Below are 20,659 nucleotides of genomic sequence, written 5' to 3' on the forward strand. Positions count from 1 at the left end.
TCAACCACTGAGCCACCCAAGTGTCCCAAGTCACTCAGGCGTCCCTGTGATTCACTTTTTAATATATAGTAGGGAAATCCTGTGTTGAGAAGGAATGAGGTTCAACTCTGAATAGAGTCAAGGCACTTTGATAAGAGGAAATACAAATAATTCCATGACTAAGGTGTGAAAGCTGTATCTTATTAAACTTCTGTAATACTCACTGACAAATATTTGCCAATGAGAGACACATTTAATTGCAAATGGGTAAAAGTCGTTTCTTGGTGTTCTAAATTGAAATCTGCCAAAAATACTGAAGCCTGATGAAACCTTGGCCCCAGTACATTATCATGATGCAGCATGGAGCTGCTGCCCTAACATGGGAAAATTATAAATATCTCCCTTAAATGCCCATAAAACTTTCAACAAAGGAACCTGCTGTCGCTGTAAATTTGACAAGTGTGAGGAGCGCTCCAGCTGGTGGGAGGCGAGCTGGTCCAGCTCTCCCCACACCTGCACCACCATTGATCTGCAAGGGTGTCAACATCAAAGGTCGCCTTCATAAGCAGTAAACACTGATTGAGCTTGTTCTCCTTAATTTTATGCTCTCATAAGGAATTAAAAGAACCTTGTGTTTACATATTCTAACATAGATGCTGGTTAAAAAAATCGATATTACTGCTAAAATCCAGACAGAGGATATAGACTTTTCAAACTGATAGTTCTTGTCTTTCATTTGTTCTGGAAACTTTTCTGATAGTAGTGCTTGAAATATTGCTTTTTCCCAGCTGGAGCTATGTTGCACCTTTCGTTCTATCCCCTGGGCCTCCTGACTTTTATATTTATAATTCATCTCTCTGATGAGTCCCTGGCAGTTTTTACAGATCTCTTTTATCATTCCACGAATTCCTCCCTTGGGGGACATGTAAGCTGCTATTGAAACTTCATTATTTGTAGTTTTCTATCCAGAAAGGACCAGTGGGCTCAGAGTTTTCTCTCACTGGCCTCATCTGGTGCGACAGGGCCATGGGCTAGTGGGAGGGGATATGTCCCTGCATCATGGCCAGTGAGGGAGGAGTTGCCTGAAGGGTGACACCTGGAGAGAAATCAGGAAAATAAAATAAACAGAAAAAAAAGGAGAGTAAGTATTTAATACAGGTGAGGGCCAACAATAATGAAATCGTAGGGAGAATGAGGATAGTTCTATTTAAAAATATAAAGTTTACTTATTTGACAGAGCCAATAACAAAGAGGAAGCTTCTGACAAGCCATTTAAAAATGAAAGAAAAAGGATCCCTGGGTGGCGCAGCAGTTTGGCGCCTGCCTTTGGCCCAGGGCGCGATCCTGGAGACCCGGGATCAAATCCCATGTCAGGCTCTCCCGGTGCATGGAGCCTGCTTCTCCCTCTGCCTGTGTCTCTGCCTCTCTCTCTCTCTCTGTATGACTATCGTAAATAAATTAAAAAAAATAAAAATAAAAATGAAAGAAAAAAACTTCAGAAATAACAAAGGTCATTATTTATGGTGTAATAAAATTATAAAGCAATGAGGCTTTTTAATAACTGTGGCAATAAACTCACAAATCTATGTGGAATTGATGTTTTCTAGCAAAGTAGACTGTCCAAATTAACTCAAAGATGGAAAGGATGGAGAGTTTAAGAGACACACGGGGTCATACAATTTATGTAAATACAAAATGGTCCATTCAGTTGAAGTTCCAGACTCAATAAAAGGCGACAGGAAGGTTGGGGAGGGGTCCCCTGTGGAGAGGGAGGGACCAGGGGCGGGGTGGGCTCAGTGGCATCACCAGCTGCTATTCAATAGTCTTTAAGGGGAAGTGCAGGGAACAGCAAGATGATGTGCTGGTGGTGCTGGCTCTGGGGGGGCTGGGGCTGAGGACATCTGTGTCATTCCTGCAAGTCTCATCCACCCCAACTCCATGCAGAGTTAAAAAGTAGCTATGTGAAGCTTCTGTAAAGATATGAAAACCATTTGGTAATATCCAACATCCCTTTCCAACGAGCACTCATTCATTGGGGAGGCAAAGCGAGATCTTCTGAAGAAGCTTGAGGACACCTTTGTCTTCATAGGCAGATAATAGAAACATTCCCAACAAAATAAGAAACAGAATGTCTCATATCCCCACATTGGTTTGGGCTTTCACTTATTTCTCAGAAAGGCTCAAGGGCGCTGCAGATTTGGAAGGAGTCTGCTACAACTTTCCTAAAGATGATTTTACCGAAACTAGTCGCCCAAGAACTGTGATATTTAAGCTCATCCTGGGATGCAAGACAGTGCTGTTCCCTCCCTCGTTTTGCTTATTTTTTTTTTCTTGATAGATTGGATTCTGGCGTCGTACAGCCTCGTAACACAGTGCAGCTGATGGTAAAGAAAAATGATTGCAGTCTGAGTTATTAATAGCAACTGTAAATCAAAGATAAGAATGCTACTCAGAACAAGGAGAGCCTCCAATGGGGATAATGATCACAAAGCTCTGCCTGGATGGGTTAGTTGTCATTGTTATGGCTACAGCAGTTAAGAGTTAGGGAGTAATTCTGTGTTAACAAACTGGTGAATGAAGAAAGTCAGTGAATATTTGGGGAGTGTGTGAGATTTGTCAAGGAGATAGTTTCTGCAAAAGGATTTCATACCAAACAGAAAATTATAAAGCAGCAAAAGCAGTAGGCAATACAACCATTAAACGTTAAATAATGTGGGATGGTTTCTCATTCTCCCAAAAAATATGTGAGCCAATTCTTTTATTTTTCCCATTCACCAGCTGATGCGGTTGAGGCCCAAGGAGATGAGAGTTTGTTGGGGTTCTCACAGATATTAAGTAGCAGATCTCGGACTCACCTGCAGGGATACACTTCCCAGGAAAAACTAGCATGGGGTCATTACATCTTCAAGTGTCCTGAAACAGATCAACGAATGGGACAACGAATGGACAACGAATGGGTCAACGAATGGGACAGGGCAGACTCAGAACGCCAGTCCGCAGACATCCGTCAAAATCAGGGCGCGCCTCCCCTGCGGGAGGGGAGTGTGCGGTCTGCTAAAGAAGGGGAGCTCTGGCTTCATGCAGCGTGATCCCGCACGCAGGGGGAGTTTCGCAAAGCCCACAGTCCGTGTGTCAGGGAGCTTTGAAAGGGATCTGTGGGAAAGGGCATCTCTTTGGTCTACAGCCAGTGTTATTTCTGCTTTGCTGTGAACTTGACAAAGGCCGGCTAATCCTGAATCTGACATCATATGCAACTGAATCGTGTGCACGTGAGGAGCTACATCTGTGCAATTAGGCACGACCCTTTGTGATTAGCTAGGATGTAAAATGGAGATGCTGGGTCTGTTGGATGTTAGAATAGAAAATTGTTCTTCCCAGTTTTGGGTCCAAAAATAACTCTTCAGGTGATAGTTTCCACAGAGGGGGAACGGGACAGGATTCCACGCTGTGAAGACGAATGCCGTGGCAAGCCATTTTTGAGACAATGTCTACTTGTCCTACTGCGATCAAGATGTTTGAAAAATTCTAGGACATGTATTGGGGTTCCTCACTCAGTCCTCCTCCCCTCCACCCCGGATTCTGACAAGTGAACAAACGTGCAAATGTCAAGGATTAAAATATCTGCTTCACTGCTGATAAAGCTGAACTGGAGAACTCACTTTGCATCCAGTAAAAAAAAAAAAAAAGAGAGAGAGAGAGAGAGAGATTCTTTCTATTTTGCACCTGTATTGGGCGTCCAGGGCAGAGACATCCTGCCGGGGGAGCTGGCCACACTCAGCCACGGCAGCCCAGAGGACAGCCCGGTGAGACGGGGCTGGGGAGGCCAGGAGACTGACCTGGTTACCTCATGTCAACCTCCACAGGAAGTTAAAACCCACAGAGGGAGTGGCAGATGCTGATCCCCCTCTATAGTGGGTGGGTGCGAATTCCAATTTTGTGGGAGGCCAAGCTTCTCCGTTGAATATGAAAATCCAGTCCCAAAGCAAACAGATCAGCTGATGGAGCAAAGCACTAAATACTGTCTCTCCACCCACTTACCGGGTGCCCTCTCGTTTGCAAGGCCTCCTGTTCCTCATCACGGGTGATGTGCAGAACTGAAAACATGGTCCTTCTTCCCAGACCTTTGTCTCCCAGATAGGGAAATGTTGGTGCCCACGTGCATTTGACTCAACACTCGGCTGACAACACAATAAGCCATAGCGCGACACACCAGCTGCTCACAAAGAACAGACAGATTCCGTGGCATCTGAAGAGATGAGAAGCTCAGGAACTTAAGGAAGATGAGACCATCTATGAGCGGAGGAGTCAGGACAACCTTTCTGGGGCAAGTGTCTCCAAGAGACAGCTGTTCTCATAGGGCAGGTGATGAGGGTCAGCAGACTGGCAGAGAGGAAGGGGCATGTGTGTGTGTGTGTGTGTGTGTGTGTCGTGTGTGTGTGTAGGGCCAGTGAGGGGCTATGCAAAGAAAGACTGAGGAGCAGGTTGGAACTAGGCTTTACAGAGTCTTTGGACAACTGACAAGAACTGAGCATTTGAAAGCCACAGGTGATGCCTTTAGGAGGTCTTCTTTAAGCTTGTGCATCATGCGTTGTTAGAGGAGCTAACCGAGGCGTTGAGCCAGCCTACATGGGAGGTGGCCAAATGCTGAACTACAGCATGAGAACCAAGACTAGAACCTAAGGAGAGGTGAGAGGTGTCACACAGGTGGCTTCTACCAGCTGCCATTCCTTTCAGGTTCTAACACAAATGGAGATGATTGATAATACGGAAGAATGGCAAGGGAACCTCCTGGCCTAGCCTCTGCCCCAGAGAGGAAGTTGCATTGGAGCCTCTGAGTCCATAGCCTTGCTCGATGCTGCCTGTGGTGGTTGGAAACTGGTCTGTGTCCTGATAACCCAACTGGTTTGCCACAAGTGAACTAACTTACCCCGGATGACTGCAGTGTGTTTGCACAGTGGCCCTGAGGAAAAGGCACAGCATATGTAGCACGGAAGCTCACTCAGGAAGGGAATTCCACACAGAATAATGAAGACATGGAGTTGGAGGGGATTGCAATTTCAGAGAATTTGGGACTCCAATCTTGGCTTTGACACCTTCTACCTAAGTCACCATAAATAGACGAATATAATTTCTGTGAGTTTGGGAAACGGTGAAAATCAGACTCTCAATGACTTGTTTGGGAAAACAAATAATGTAATGCCAGGTGCCTGGAATAAGGTGTCATTCGATCGTTACTCAGAAATGATGGGTGACTCCTGAATAGCTTTTCCACATGTTCCATGAGTTGATGCTACCTTCGGTCTCTGTGACTTTGAGTGCCTCATCAGTAAAATCCCTTCAACCCTGGGCATTTCAGTTCAGTCTAGATAATCACGTTTACTAAATTCTCATAAGATGTTGGGGGTAGTGCCACATATTCAGCACACAGAGCAGAGTCCAATATGCCCCATGCTTTCCTGGCGCTGGGGTTTGGTTGTGGGGGAAGATGTGGAAATGTGAAGTCAAGTAGCCCACCATGTAGGTGTGTTGACAGAGTTATACACCTGCACAGATGTGGGGTTCTGGTCCCTGGTGTCTAAGGAGTACATGCAGCAGAGGGATGGATGCAGGTTCCAGAGCGGGATAGAGAAGGGGAGATGCTCCAGAGAAGAGGGTGGACGACTGCATGTATTCCAGGCAAATGAACAGGGTGGAGGGCTTTCTCTGACCTCCACCACTTTCATGTTCTGTACTAGGTAAAAGTAAAAGCTAAGAACATTTGTAATGAGCCCTGGGTCAGACAGTGTTTGGGATCCATGATGCATATTTTATTTAATTTTCACTTCAAGAAAGAGAAACTGATTCGAAGAGATGACGTGAGTTCGCCAATGTTACAGAAATAGTAAATGATAGACCCAGTATTTTAGTTCATGCATTATGAGCCCAAGTCCAGAATTCCTTCCACAGTATTATATCATATGTAGTAGGAGGTTCCAGTGAGAAAATTTCTCTAAGCATGCCTGGAAAGCTGTAATATATCTCAGCTTTGTTTGTAATATGTGGATTTTATGTTAATGCGTTTTTGAAATTTAAAGAGTGTGCATACAGTTCTGGGTTCTTTTATGTGATGCAGAGTCAGGTTGCAGCCATGAGGGGAGGGAGATACAGGAGAGACTCGGGAAAACCCAGCTTATTATACTCTTGGGTCCTAGAGATCGGAGGCAAGGCACAAAGGACCACGTGGGCAGGCACCAGCATCGGCCAGTCAGGAGGCAGAGGGGGCAGGACCGAGCGAACCAGGCCATGGCTTTTATGGAGTTTCCACAGGAAAGGCAAGGTGGGGCAGAGTGAATGGTTTAGGACCAGCTAGTCTGAATAACTTTGGTGAGATCTAAGCCCTAGGGGTGTCCCCAGTTGCCTGGCATCTGGCCCTGGCACGATTAATGCAGAAGAGCCTTGCTTCCAGGGCTGCAAAATTCTAGGCGCTTTGGTACCTCTAAGAATTGGTTAGGCCAGGGTGGGGCAATTTCTCTGTAGCAAAAAAACTTCTTTTTTTTAAGACCTCAAACATCATGATAAACAAAAAATAAAAGAAAATATAAACAATACACATACCTCTAAATACACCCATTCTATGTGTTCACCTCAAGGGGTTTCCTTAGTTTGGGTTGCACAATCAACATTACTACCCAGGTCTAGACATGCAAATGTCTGAGATATTCCCTACATCCATCTACTTCAGTCCATCTCTGCTTCCATCCCCAACCCTGGTAACCACTGGTCTGCTTTCCATATGTATAAATTTGCTTTATAAGATATTTCATAAAAATGTGACTATGCAGTGTGTACACCTCTCCACTGAGATTTGCTCAGTGTCCTGTGAGTATGGATTAATGCATTCATCACAACTGAAAAGTGGTCAGTCATCATGTCTTCAAATGCTTTTTTTTAATTTTTAATTTTTTTTACATTTTTTTTCTCTCCCTCTGGGATTCTCAGCACACTTAAGTTGGTATGGTTGACACTCTCCTATAAATCATCGAGACAATGTTTATTTTTCCAATCTCTTTTTTTTTTCACTTGGGTCTTCATATTGAATAATTTTGACTAATCTGACTCATTTTTTCTTCTACTATCTCAGATCTTCTATCTAGAGCTCCTTTAGTAAGTTTTGCATTTCAAGTTATTTTACTCTTCAACTCCAGATTTTCCATTTGGTTCTTTTTAATAATTCCTATGACTTTCTGAGATCTCTATTTTGTTGATTCATTGTTGTTATACTTCCACTGAATTCTAAAACTTCATTTCCTTTACCTATGAATATATTTGTAATAGCTACTTTGAAATGTTTACTGGCTCCAACAATGGGTTGTCATTCAGAGATAGGTTCTGTTGACTATCTATCGCCACCACCACCTTGGTTAAGCATCTCAATTTTTTTTCATGTCTTATAACTTTCTGTTGAAAAGTAGACATTTTAGATAACATCTTATAGCAGCTCTGGATTTTCTTGAAGATCATTTCCAATACTATTTATTTGTTTAGTAACTTTCGAGGGTCAATATAATCTGCATCTTCTGTGGTATGCAGTCCCTGGGACTGCGGACAGGGAGCACATTCAAAGTTCAGGCCATTTTCAAGTTAATTAGGGTTTGACTTCCCATGGGGCCCCATGGAATCTCCCAAGTACGAGTGTGTTGCCCCAGGGTCAGTCAGGAATGTGTGAATCCCTAGGGGCCTCTGATCCCCACAGCATAAATATACAGTCTGAACCAGGAATATGCGTTTCTCAATCATAACCTCATCCTCAGACTCAGAAAACAGTTGGCCCTCCTCTACTCATCTACCTCTGAAAGGTTATTTCTACCCTAATACCACTGCTTGCAGGTATTATCCGCAGCTCCAAACTGAGGGGTGTTCCTTTCACATGGCAGAGAAACTGTGGATCCTTATGGACAGTCCTGCCCTAGCAGAACCTTCATAATCTGGACATGAGACATCAGAGCATCCACAACCCAAAATGCTACTGATTAGCCCCATCCTTACTCAAAACTGAGCACTTTGTCAATTTCCAGAGCACCAAATTGTGGTTTGTGAGGGTTTTTTCTTTAACCTTTCATTTGCTTTTGGAGGAGAGAATTTACTGATCGTCACATTGGGCTGTGACCAACCTCTACTATCTTTATAACTGATCTGTAAGTCTAAAGTTATCTCAGAATAAAAATTAATTAATTATAACATTCTTTCTTGCTATTTGTGGGGAAGGGGTCATGAAATCCTAGAACTGAGATCCACCTAGGTTAATAACTATAAAACTATCCTCTGTAGGTATGAATTGTGTCTAATTTTAATACATACATTAATCCAGGAATAATAACCATCATGTGTTATTCTAACAAAGTTCTTATTTTGGAGGTTTGAAGGGTAGGTATAAGGAGGACTGCCATGTTCTAAAGGAAAATGTCCAGTTTCGGGGATGAGCTGGTACCCTAGAATTCAACACTGTGAAGTGAGAGAAGGGTCCACAGTGCAGAAAATGTTAGTGAGACGGCACAAAACCACCTCCCGTCTCCTAGGAGATGGGTCCCTCTCTAGCCTGTAATGAGATGGAGATGAGGAGAGCTGCTGAATAATGAAGAAACACTAAAATGAGGCAAATACAAATGATGGGAACAGGCCAGCGACAGTGAGGAAAGAGGGTAGCAGGCAGGGACAATGCAGCAGAAAGCCCAGCTCTTTAGATGCAAAAGGTCTGGAATTGAGCTGCCTGTGTTTGAATCTTCCCTTTGCCTTTCTCCTGGCTATGTGATTCTGAGAAAGTTGCTTATGCATAAGTTTTTACAACCTGAAAAATGGGAATAAAAATGGTACTTTTGTCATGGAGTCGTTCTGTTGATTAGTAACGTAACACATGTAATGCCCTCAGAGTTAGGGCCTATCGCATAGGAAATTTTCAATAGTGCTGGCCAATTTTTTTTTTTTGGAAATTTATTTATTTTAAACAGAGAGAGAGAGAGAGAGAGAGAGCATGCACAAGCAGGGGAGGAGCAGAGGGAGAGGGAGGATGTCAAACAGATTCCCAGCTGAGCGCGGGGCCCAATGCCAGGCTGGATCCCACCACCCTGAGATCACAACCTGAGCCAAAACCAAGAGTTGGATACTTAACCGACTGAGCCACCCAGGCGTCCCAATACCGGCTGTCATTACGGTGAAGCCAATCCCCTTGAGTAAGGTGCCCATAGTCTCAATCAGAACTTACATTCAAGTCACGGCAAGAGCCAGTGGACACACCTGTGACATAGCTTCAGGCAGAGGTATGCGTCCTGGCTTCGTTTCCCAGAGCTCATCGTGGCTTCGTTTCCCAGAACTGCCAAAACAAAGCACCACAGACTCAGTGGCTTAAAATAGAAGAAATTTATTCTCTCACAATTCTGGAGGCTAGAAGTCTCGAATCAAGGTGTTGGCTGTGTCATGCTTTCTCTGAAAGGGAACCTTCCAGTATCTTCCCAGCTGCAGCAGTTCGCATGCGATCCTTGGTGTTCCTTGTCAGTTCCATAACTGTTCCATGGCCACGTGGTGTTCTCCTACGGTCTCTGTCCTCACACGGCCGCTTCCTTATAAGGACTCTCTGTGCATTGGATTTGGGGCTCACGCTACTCCAAAATGACCTCATCTTCACAAATTACACTTAATTTCCAAATAAAGTCCCATTCCGAGGTCATAAAGGCTCAGACTTTTCAGTAGATCTTTTCCTGGGGCGGGTGTGTGCAAGGGTGGGGCACACAATGAAATAACATACTCTTGAGGGGACCAGCAATCTTCACGGCAGATGCAGAAAGGAATCTTATCTGAACTTCCCTTATCTCATCAGAGCAGGGCCTCTGGAGAATTTGGCTGCCAAAAAGCCCCCTCCAAGGGAGTTTCCAGACAGGGAAATGACAGACCTTTGACACCATAATATTCCAAGGAAATTGTGTAAACAAGATCTGTCAAAAGTCTCAACACTTTCCCACTGAAGCCCTAGGCCTTCCCATTTTTATTAAGCTGGTGTATTAGCCTTAGCTGTTCAGGGAGCCACTTCTTTTGTGAGCCCCCATACTTATGTGAATAAATGTTGTCACTTGACCTGCTAAACCATCTATTGTCTGGTTATCTGCCTTCCCCAGATCATAAGGTATAAGTTGGTAAAGGAAAAGATTTCCTCTGAATACTGTTAAGATAAAGAAAGCAGAGTGGGGACAGAATGACAAAGGAAATGTTGAGGCAGAGCCCAGAATGACGGGTTAGCTGTGTATGAAGATATATGCTCAACTGTTGCTCTGAACTTCTACCCAAACTCATAATTCATCACAGGTTCCTCAGGTTAGAAAAATCCATACCTGTGAAACTAATGTGGTGGCCGAGCTGCAGGAACCTAGTGATCTCAAAGTTAGAGACTGAATAGAGACTGAAGCTGCTGCAGATGTTTTGCTTGTCCCCAGCTGGCCGGAAGAATCTGATCGGGAACAATGATTAAAATATAGAGTTTACAGTATTGATCCTCCCCAACATTTCAGATGTTGTATCGGTCATGTGTTGCTATACAACAAACCACCGTGTAACTCATGAGGTTAAAAGCAGTGCATTTTTACTATTGCCCATGGGGCTTGGGGGCAGAGGGAAGTCCCCTGCTCTCCATTGGGCCCACTGTGGTTACCTATGGGTGGGGTGAGTTGGGACGATGGGTGGTTCTGCTGAAAACTCACTGAACTTTCTGATGTGTCCGGAAGTCAGCTGTCAGTGGGCTGGGGCCCTTGACTGTCCTTCTCTTTTCCCATCATCCAGCAGGCTGGCCCAGGCTTCTTCTTACAGGTTCTGAGAAAAGGAGCCAATGTGCAAGGCTTCTTGAATTACAGGCTCAGAACTGACACTCTAGGGCCAAAAGAAGCACAGGGCCACCTAGACTTGAGGTGGTGGGAACAAGACTCCACTTCTAGATGAGAGAGTCACGAATGCACATGGAAAAAGGCAAGACCATAGGAAAGGACTTGGAGGTACCTTAGCAATTATTCCGTGCCACCATTTATTGCTTGGAGTACTCATGAGGGGTTGACAAGTGTTTTCTGTAAAGGTCCAGATACTAACCATTTTAGGTTTTGTGGGTCACATACATTTTCTCTGGTTGCAGCTATTGAACATACATTGACATAAAATAAATAGTTTGCATTAGGGTTCCTGTTGATGTCATCGTCTATGAGTTTGGACAAATGCATAAGGACATGGCCCCATTATTATAGTATCATGCAGAGTAGTTATACTACCCTAAAAATCCTCTGTGTTCTGTCTACTTACCCCTTCTTTCCAATGCTTGGTAACCAGTGCCTTTTTTTTTTTTTTTTTTTTTTTTTTTTTTTTTACTGACCCCTTGGTTAAACCATTTCCAGAATGTCATATGCTTGGACTCATACAGTATGTAACCTTTCTAGATTGAGTTTACTTAATGATGTGCATTTACAGTTTCTCCATGTCTTTCCATAGCTTATTTATTTTTTGTGCCAAATAATATTTCATTGTCTAGATGTGCCAGTTTATCTACTCAGCTACCGAAGGACATCCTGATTGCTTCCAAGTTTTAGCAGTTATGAATGAAGCTACCAAAAGCCTCTGTATATATGATTTCATGTAGATATAAATTTCCAGGTCCTTTGGGTAAATCCCAGGGTAGGTGGAGGTAAATACCTGCCAAGGTAGGTGCATTATTTTGCACTCCTATGACTAGTGAATCAGAGCTCCTATTGTTCCTTATCCTTACCAATATCTGATGTTCTTAGTGTTCCAAATTTTGGCCATCGATGTGTAGTGGTTTCCAACTGTTGTTTAAATTTGCATTTCCCATATAATGGATACTGTTGAATAACTTTTTGTGGGGGACTGTGTATAGGAGGAAAGCTCTGACTTCTCAGCCAAGCTTGCTTGGAATTTAGCATCCAGAACATTTGCTGAGGGGAATGAGACATGCAGTTGGCCTGCACCTAACAAGAAGCCATTGTAGCCTTTGATTGGAAGCTAGCAGGAGGAGCCCCATCTTCCTGGCCATACCTGTTCAGAGTGTATCTTCCATCATGCTGAACTGGGGGTGGAAGTGGAAGGGAACAGTCACCGTTAAAATGTCACAGACCTTGCTGTTCCTACTGAGATTTAGTAGGTTTTCTGGAATAATTCTATTTTTTCTTCATTTAGTGTTGACCTTAGGACCTCAGGATCACGACCTGAGCCAAAGGGAGAAGCTCAACCACTGAGCCACCCAGGTGCCCCATGAAATCATTTTAAAAACATATTTTCCAGGCAGCCCGGGTGGCTCAGTGGTTCAGTGCCGCCTTCAGCCCACGGTGTGATCCTGGAGACCCGGGATCAAGTCCCATGGCAGTCTCCCTGCCTGGAGCCTGCTTCTCCCTCTGCCTGTGTCTCTGCCTCTCTCTCTCTCTCTCTCTCTCTCTCTCAATCTGTGTGTGTGTGTCTCTCATGAATAAATAAATAAAATCTTTTTAAAAAATAAAACATATTTTCCACCAGTTTTAGTTGATTTAGTTGAGAGTAGATCCGTGGAGTCCTTCACACTGTCATTCTCTAAGCTGTCCTCCGTAAATAAGCATTTTAAAACTGCCAAATGGAAAGGAGATCCACAGTTGGCCATTCACTTGATTATAGATATACAGTTGTCTCTACAGTAAATGTGGTTAGGAAATTCTTGTAATTGACGCTGTGCATAATAAGGACTCATTGAATGAGATGTTGCCTCTTAGGCGACACAGATTCCTGTATGCGTGGAGGTGAAGAGTGACAGGGAAGCTCTGGGAACAGCTCTAGTGAATTATTCAGTCAGAATTTGCATGTTTTATAAAATCCTGAGGTTGGCAGGGAAGCATCCTTTAAAGAGATCTAGGACTGAGAATTCCAGAAGGGGCAAGCCAAGTTATCAAGAACCTCGAAAGAGGGAAGCCATGCTGCCTATTTACATTCTAATGATGTCAGCTCCCTGGCTCACATTCCTGTTTTATACTCACAAGCCTATTTCTTTTTAATATTCTCATTTTTTATTCACACTCCCCAGTGCTCTTTGATTTGGAATGTTTTTTGAGAAACATCTTAATATAGATGTAAATATGGAGACTATTATAACAATCATCCTTACGCCTACCACCCAGAATTATTTTCCTCAGATTGTTTTTTATTGTGTTGATTTGCCTTAGATTGCTGTTTTATTAAAGGAATACGTTATAATAAATACACCTTAAAATGCTTTTGTTTTTGTCTGCCATCTGATTTCTCTCCCAAGAGGGAAAAATTAGCATCATCGTAAGTTTGGTATGTGTCTTTTCTTTCTCTGTACATCCATATCCACACACACATGCACACACAAGTACACACAAGGTGCACACACAGGTATATATAGGTTTTCCTGTTCACAGTATGTTTTTTTTCTCTTCTTGAATGAATGAAATGTCAAAGACAGTTCCCAGAAACTGGCACATGTCATAGTTAGAAGGCAATACCACCATCACAGGTGGTGAGTGTGATGAGAAGACACCTTTGAAGGAAGATACTTAGCCCTATCTTTGAGTTTTTATTTTTAATTTTTTAAAAGACTTTATTTCTTTATTCATGAGGAACACACACAGAGAGAGGCAGAGACACAAGCAGAGGAAGAAGCAGGCTCTCTGCAAGGAGCCCGATGTGGGACTTGATCCCAGGACTCTGGGATCAAACCCTGAGCTGAAGGCAGATGCTCAACCACTGAGCCACCCAGGCACCCCTATCTTTGAGTTTTTAATTTTTCTGAGGATTCAACAGGTAATGATCTACGTACACTTACACATGTCTAGGTCTGGGGAAAGAGGCTTGAGCTTCATAATGAGTGATTATGAAAATAATTAAAGTGAATGAAAACAGGAATGGACATTTCCTAAATCTCAAAAATGTTTGTACCAGATGCCTAGAGCAAATAAACTGTGAACAGAAAAGGATTAAAAGCATTCCTAATAAAAAGGAATATAATATAATTGATATGGTATGATATAACATGACAGGGCATAATAAAAAGGAATCCTTTACTTAAAGGATGGCCCTAACTCAGCCAATAATCAACATCAATGTAAGTATGAGGGTTAATCTTGGATAGGAATATAATATAATATAATTAATATAATATATAATAACTACCATTACTTACAGAGAATACAATGTTCTATGAGAAGCAACTGAGAAAACCAGTTCCATAAAGTGGCCAGATATATATGAAATATGCAATATCCTATAGCTTTTCTGCTAACTCAAGAGGAACAAATTTGAAATGTATCATGGGGCAAATGGTTCATACTTAAAACAATAAATCTAAGTACCTATGAATTAACTTGTTTTAAAGGTTGTGTGGAGAAATTTATGAAATTATACTGAAAGACTCATAGTTGGATTTAAAAATCAATCTAGAAATGTACCATACATACATTTGTTTTGGAAGGTTAGACTTTCCCTTGAACTGATCTATTAAGTTAATGTCATTCCACTTAAAATCCCAACAGACCCCTTCCATAGCCTTTAAAAGCTATTTAGATGTTATGTGGAAAAAGAAATGCACGTATATTTATTTAAGAAAATCTTGTCAAAAAAATAATGAGGCAAATAAATTTGCCTTTTCAGAAAGAAAATGTACTAAAACGTAATTATAATTAAAACAATAGTTATTGTCTCCAGACAAATACACCACTGTTATAGAAACATATATAAAATATAAAAAGGAATTAGTTTATGATTTAATTGACTTTGAAATCAGCGAGGGAGGTAGATGGGCCATTTAATAAATGATATTGGAGTAACTAAATGTACAACAGCCTAAAAAATACAACTGGATCCCTATCTTAGATTATGCATGCATATATTTTTAAAAAATCTTTTGAAGTCTTCACAAATATGACAAAATCTCAACAGAAATACAGGCAAACTATGTGAATGGATCATTTACAGAAACAATACAAATGCCAAATAAACACACACAAAGATAACATAAGCAACATAAGCAAATAAATCTTAAAACACAAATTAGTTAATTTTGGCCTATTAAAATGGCAAGAAATTATACTATTTTCCAAAATTAGTGAGAATGGTGATAAAGAGTATTCTCATAAGTGTTGATGAGGGTATACAATGGCAACATTTTTTAAGATGCTACCTGGCTCTCTCTATCTATATCTATATCTATCTATATCTATATAGATATCTATACTCATGCTAAGGGGAAAGAAGCCTGGGAGGACTCTCTGCCCCAGGCAGAGGGCTGGCTCAGGAGATTGCAGTTCAAAGTCTTGGCAGGTGTAAGCCAGAGGTTCCTTCCCCCACACCATTGCAAACATACAGCAATATAGAGGGGGTGTCTCTTCTGTACCCCTTGCAAGTTGTGGCCAGCTGTGAGAACTGTGGTTATCATACCAAGTTTTTCTCCAAACATTGCATTTTATATTTGCCTTGTATGGAGTGAGCCCTGCAGGTGTCGAGGCTTCTCAGCTAACATATGTGCACCAAGGGGAGATGACCCAGATTTGTGACATACCTGCAAACTCTGAGACAGAGGAGGGACTTGTTCATGCAATCTCTGTGTTTTCATTAATGGCGTGCATTTGGCAAGTGGACTGGTAACCAGGATTTTCCCAAGTTCCTCTGTTTCTCCATCGTTTCCCTCCCCTCTTTTGCTAAGGGCACAGAGCTACAATAAATGAGTTGAATGCACATTTGTGATGAAGCCACTATTCAACTACATTTACTAAAGCCGCAATTTGCAATTTAAAATTTTTGGAATAATCTAAATACCTACCCTTAGAATATGTTCCATTCACATTAAATATGTATTATAAAATATTTATGTTGTCATAAAAAGAAAGTGGTAGCCGGGATATGATTTAGTATGGTTTCTAAGACACATGTCATGTTAAAAAAAAAAAAGCTGATCTTGGAAAAAATGTAGAATGTGATCCATTTGTGTTTAAATACGTGAAGTATACATTCATATTACATACATATTTACAGAAGGAACTGGGAGGAGTATCATTTGCTGTGAGCAGTGTGACCTGTGAGAAATTATGCCAACTGCATCGTTTTTGCATTATTTGACTCTTTTAATTAGAATATACTTAAGCATTCACTGCATAAGCATTTGCATAAATAAGTGGAAACTAAGCAAAACACTTTCAAATAATACATGGGCTAAGAGCAAGTCTCAAGGGAAATGAAAATACATAGAACAGTTTGAAAATGAAAATACAATATATAAAAGTATACAGCATGTGCACAAAGCACTGCTGAGGGGGAATTTATAGCAATGTGTTTATATCAGGAAAAAAGAAATTAGTATTCTTAGTTCCTACCTCAATAGACTAAAAAGGAGAACAAAATAAACCCAAGCTAGCAGAAGGAAAGACATACTAAAGATAAAAGCAGAAATTAATGAATTAAAAATACAATATAAAAAAATCAATGAAACAAGAAGCTGTTTAAAAAAAATCAATAAAACTGGTAAACCTCTAGCAAGACTGACATAGACCAAAAGCTCAGAAATACATCATCAATATCAGGAATGAAATAAAGAATATCACCACCAATTCTGCATTTGAAAAGCTAAGAACAGAATGATATGAACAAATCTACACTTATATTCTACAATTTAAAAGAAATAGACCAATTTCTTGAAATGCCACAAATTCCAAAATTCAACCAAGAAGGCATTGACATTACAGTATACAACCTCCCTTCCCCATAAAAATCTCTTGGCTCTGGGGACTTCATTGGAGAATTAGGCCAGTTATCTAAATAAGAATTAACAGCAGTTCTACACAATCTATTCCATAAAGTGGAAGAGGCTACTCTTCCTAACTGATATATGAAGCTAGAATTACCAGGGCAAAAACCAAACAAAGACCAGAGAGAGAGAGAGAGAGAAATTATATATCATGACCAAGTGAGATTTATTCTAGATACACAAGGCAGGTTCCATATTTAAAAACCTCAATGTAGTCTATCATATGAACAGACTAAAGAAGAAAAATCATATAATCATATCTATTGACAAAGCAAAAGCATTTGACAAAATCCACACTCATTCATAATAAAAACTCTCAGCAGGTTACCAACAGAGGAAGCTAACTCAACTGGATAATGAACATCTACAAAACCCTTATAGCTAGCATGACATTTAGTGGTGAAAACCACATGCTTTCCCCTTAATAACAAGAACAAGGTACAAGTCCACTCACATCTCTGTTATTTACTACTGGAAGATCTAGCCATTACAATAAAGCATTCATATTCAAAGGAAGAAATTTTTTTTCTGGAAGTATCTAGAAAACTGAAAAATGATTTTTAATTGGCATGATTGTTTCTATATATATAATATATAGAGAGATATTCTATATATATAGATATACAGAATATATAATAATATAATGATATATTAATATATATATATTCTATCTATATCTATCTATATATCTTAAGGGATCTACCAAAAAAACATGTCTAGAGCTAATAAGTTCAGCAAGGTTGCAGGATATAAGATCAACCAAACCTTATGTTTATATATGAATAATGGACATGTGAAAAATTATTTTTAAAACATAGTATCATGTTAATTCAAAGATAATGTAATATATAGACATTTACATAGCAAGGCCTGTGCAGCATCTTTCCCTTGAAAAAGGCAAAATGGAGAGAAATACAGTGTTGATGAATTGGAAAAATCCATATAGTAAAGGTACCAATTTTTCCCAAATTGATCTTTGAGTTTAATTGCAATTCTATCAAAATTCCAGCAAGGTTTCTGACAGACATCACAAGTTCATTCTATAATTTACACGGGAAGGGACAGGCCCTAAAATAACTAAAACAACCTTCAAAATAAAGAATAATGTAGGAGTAACTCCATCAGGATTCAGGCTTACCATATGACTACAGTAATTAAGACAGTGTAGTGCTGGTGGAAATATAGACACATATCAATAGAGCAGAACATAGGATCTGGACAGAGGTTCAAACAAACATGCTCAACTGGTTTTTGACAACAAGGCAAAAGCCTTTCAATGTTAGAAATACAATCTTTTCAATAAATGGAACTGGAAGGATTGGATGTCCATTGGCAAAAGAAGGAATCACAACCTGGTCTGTACAATAATACACAAAAAGGAACTGAAATGAATCACGCACTCAAATGTAAGACATGAAAGTGAAAATGTTTTATTAAAAAAGTATAGAAAATCTTTGGGGTATTGATTAGGCAATGAGCTCTTAGACTTGACACACACACACAAAATCCATTCACACAAAAGTTGGTAAGTTGAACTTCACCAAGGTTAAAGGTCTGGTGCTCAGCAAAAGCTCACATAAGAGATATAACAAGATAAGTTCCGGATTGAGAAAAACCAAACCTCATGTTGCAAACCACATATCTGGCAAAGGACCAGTAACCAGAAAATAGAAAGGATTCTCAAAACTCAACAGAAAAAAAAATCCAATCAATCTAATTAGAGCCTGTACAAAAGACTTAGACATTTCACTAAAGAGGATACACAGATGGCAAATAAGCACATGAAAAGATGTTCGTCATCATTAGCCACAAGGAAATGCAAATTAAAACCACAATGAGATATCACTGCAGAGCCATTGGAATGGTAAAAATAAACAATTCTAACAACACCAAATGTTGGCTCGGATGCAGAGAAACTGGATCATTCACTCATGTTGGTGGGTATATGAAATGGTACAGCCACTCTGGAAATAGGTTGGCAATTTATTATAAAATTAAATGTGCGATTATCATACAGCCCAGCAATGGCATTCTTGGTTGTTTATCCCAAGAAAATGGAACCAAAAAAAAAATGGAACCAAAAAATCTATAGATGTATGTTCATGGCACAACCCAATCCTAGAAACAGCCCAAATGTTCTTCAGCAGGTGAATGGTTAGTTAACCAGACTGTCACACATCCCTATCTGGGAATGCTACTCAATGATTAGGAGGAACAGACTGTTTATCCACACAACGACCTCGATGACTCTCCAGGTGATTACAGTGAGTGAAAACGCCACTTCAAAAAGATTTCTTACTCTAGGATTTCATTTGTATAACAATTTTGAGATAAAATTATTTGACATGTGAGTTGATGTGGTTATAAAATAGCAACACAAAAGATGCTTGCCATGATGAAACAGCTCAGTATGCGACTCTTAAGGGTGGCTATCCTACCAGATTTTTATAATATTAAGGAAAATTAATAATGTTTGCTTGGCTGTCACATAAGCACCTCTACACCTGTTCTACTTTGCCCTTATGTAACAAATCAAAACCCTTGGGTCATGCTGTTTTGGGATTCGGAGTTTTTTAGATCATAGAATGGAGGAAATATGGAGTATATAATGTACACTGAGTATCACCCCCCAGTGCAGTCTGGACCAGCACCAGAAATAAAACACACTGGTATTTCTGGACAAAATGTATATACATTCTCACTAAGGGCAAGAAATAAACCATAAACGGTTTCAAGTTAAGTGTGTTAACAGCAAATATCATTCTCAATGGGGAAGCACTGGGAGCCTTTCCCCTAAGATCAGGAACCAGACAGGGATGTCCACTCTCACCACTGCTATTCAACATAGTATTGGAAGTCCTAGCCTCAGCAATCAGACAACAAAAAGACATTAAAGGCATTCAAATTGGCAAAGAAGAAGTCAAACTCTCCCTCTTCGCCGATGACATGATACTCTACATAGAAAACCCAAAAGCCTCCACCCCAAGATTGCTAGAACTCATACAGCAATTTGGTAGCGTGGCAGGATACAAAATCAATGCCCAGAAATCAATGGCATTCCTGTACACTAACAATGAGACTGGAGAAAGAGAAATTAAGGAGTCAATCCCGTTTACAATTGCACCCAAAAGCATAAGATACCTAGGAATAAACCTAACCAAAGAGGTAAAGGATCTATACCCTAAAAACTATAGAACACTTCTGAAAGAAATTGAGGAAGACACAAAGAGATGGAAAAATATTCCATGCTCATGGATTGGCAGAATTAATATTGTGAAAATGTCAATGTTACCCAGGGCAATTTACACGTATAATGCAATCCCTATCAAAATACCATGGACTTTCTTCAGAGACTTAGAACAAATTATTTTAAGATTTGTGTGGAATCAGAAAAGACCCCGAATAGCCAGGGGAATTTTAAAAAAGAAAACCATAGCTGGGGGCATCACAATGCCAGATTTCAGGTTGTACTACAAAGCTGTGGTCATCAAGACAGTGTGGTACTGGCACAAAAACAGACACATAGACCAATGGAACAGAATAGAGAACCCAGAAATGGACCCTGAACTTTATGGTCAACTAATATTCGACAAAGGAGGAAAGACGATCCACTGGAAGAAAGACAGTCTCTTCAATAAATGGTGCTGGGAAAATTGGTCATCCACATGCAGAAGAATGAAACTAGACCACTCTCTTGCACCATACACAAAGATAAACTCAAAATGGATGAAAGATCTAAATGTGAGACAAGACTCCATCACAATCCTAGAGGAGAACACAGGCAACACCCTTTTTGAACTTGGCCACAGTAACTTCTTGCAAGATACATCCACGAAAACAAAAGAAACAAAAGCAAAAATGAACTATTGGGACTTC

This window comes from Nyctereutes procyonoides, unplaced genomic scaffold (genome assembly GCF_905146905.1).
Source record: "Nyctereutes procyonoides isolate TBG_1078 unplaced genomic scaffold, NYPRO_anot_genome, whole genome shotgun sequence".
Classification (NCBI taxonomy): Eukaryota; Metazoa; Chordata; class Mammalia; order Carnivora; family Canidae; genus Nyctereutes; species Nyctereutes procyonoides.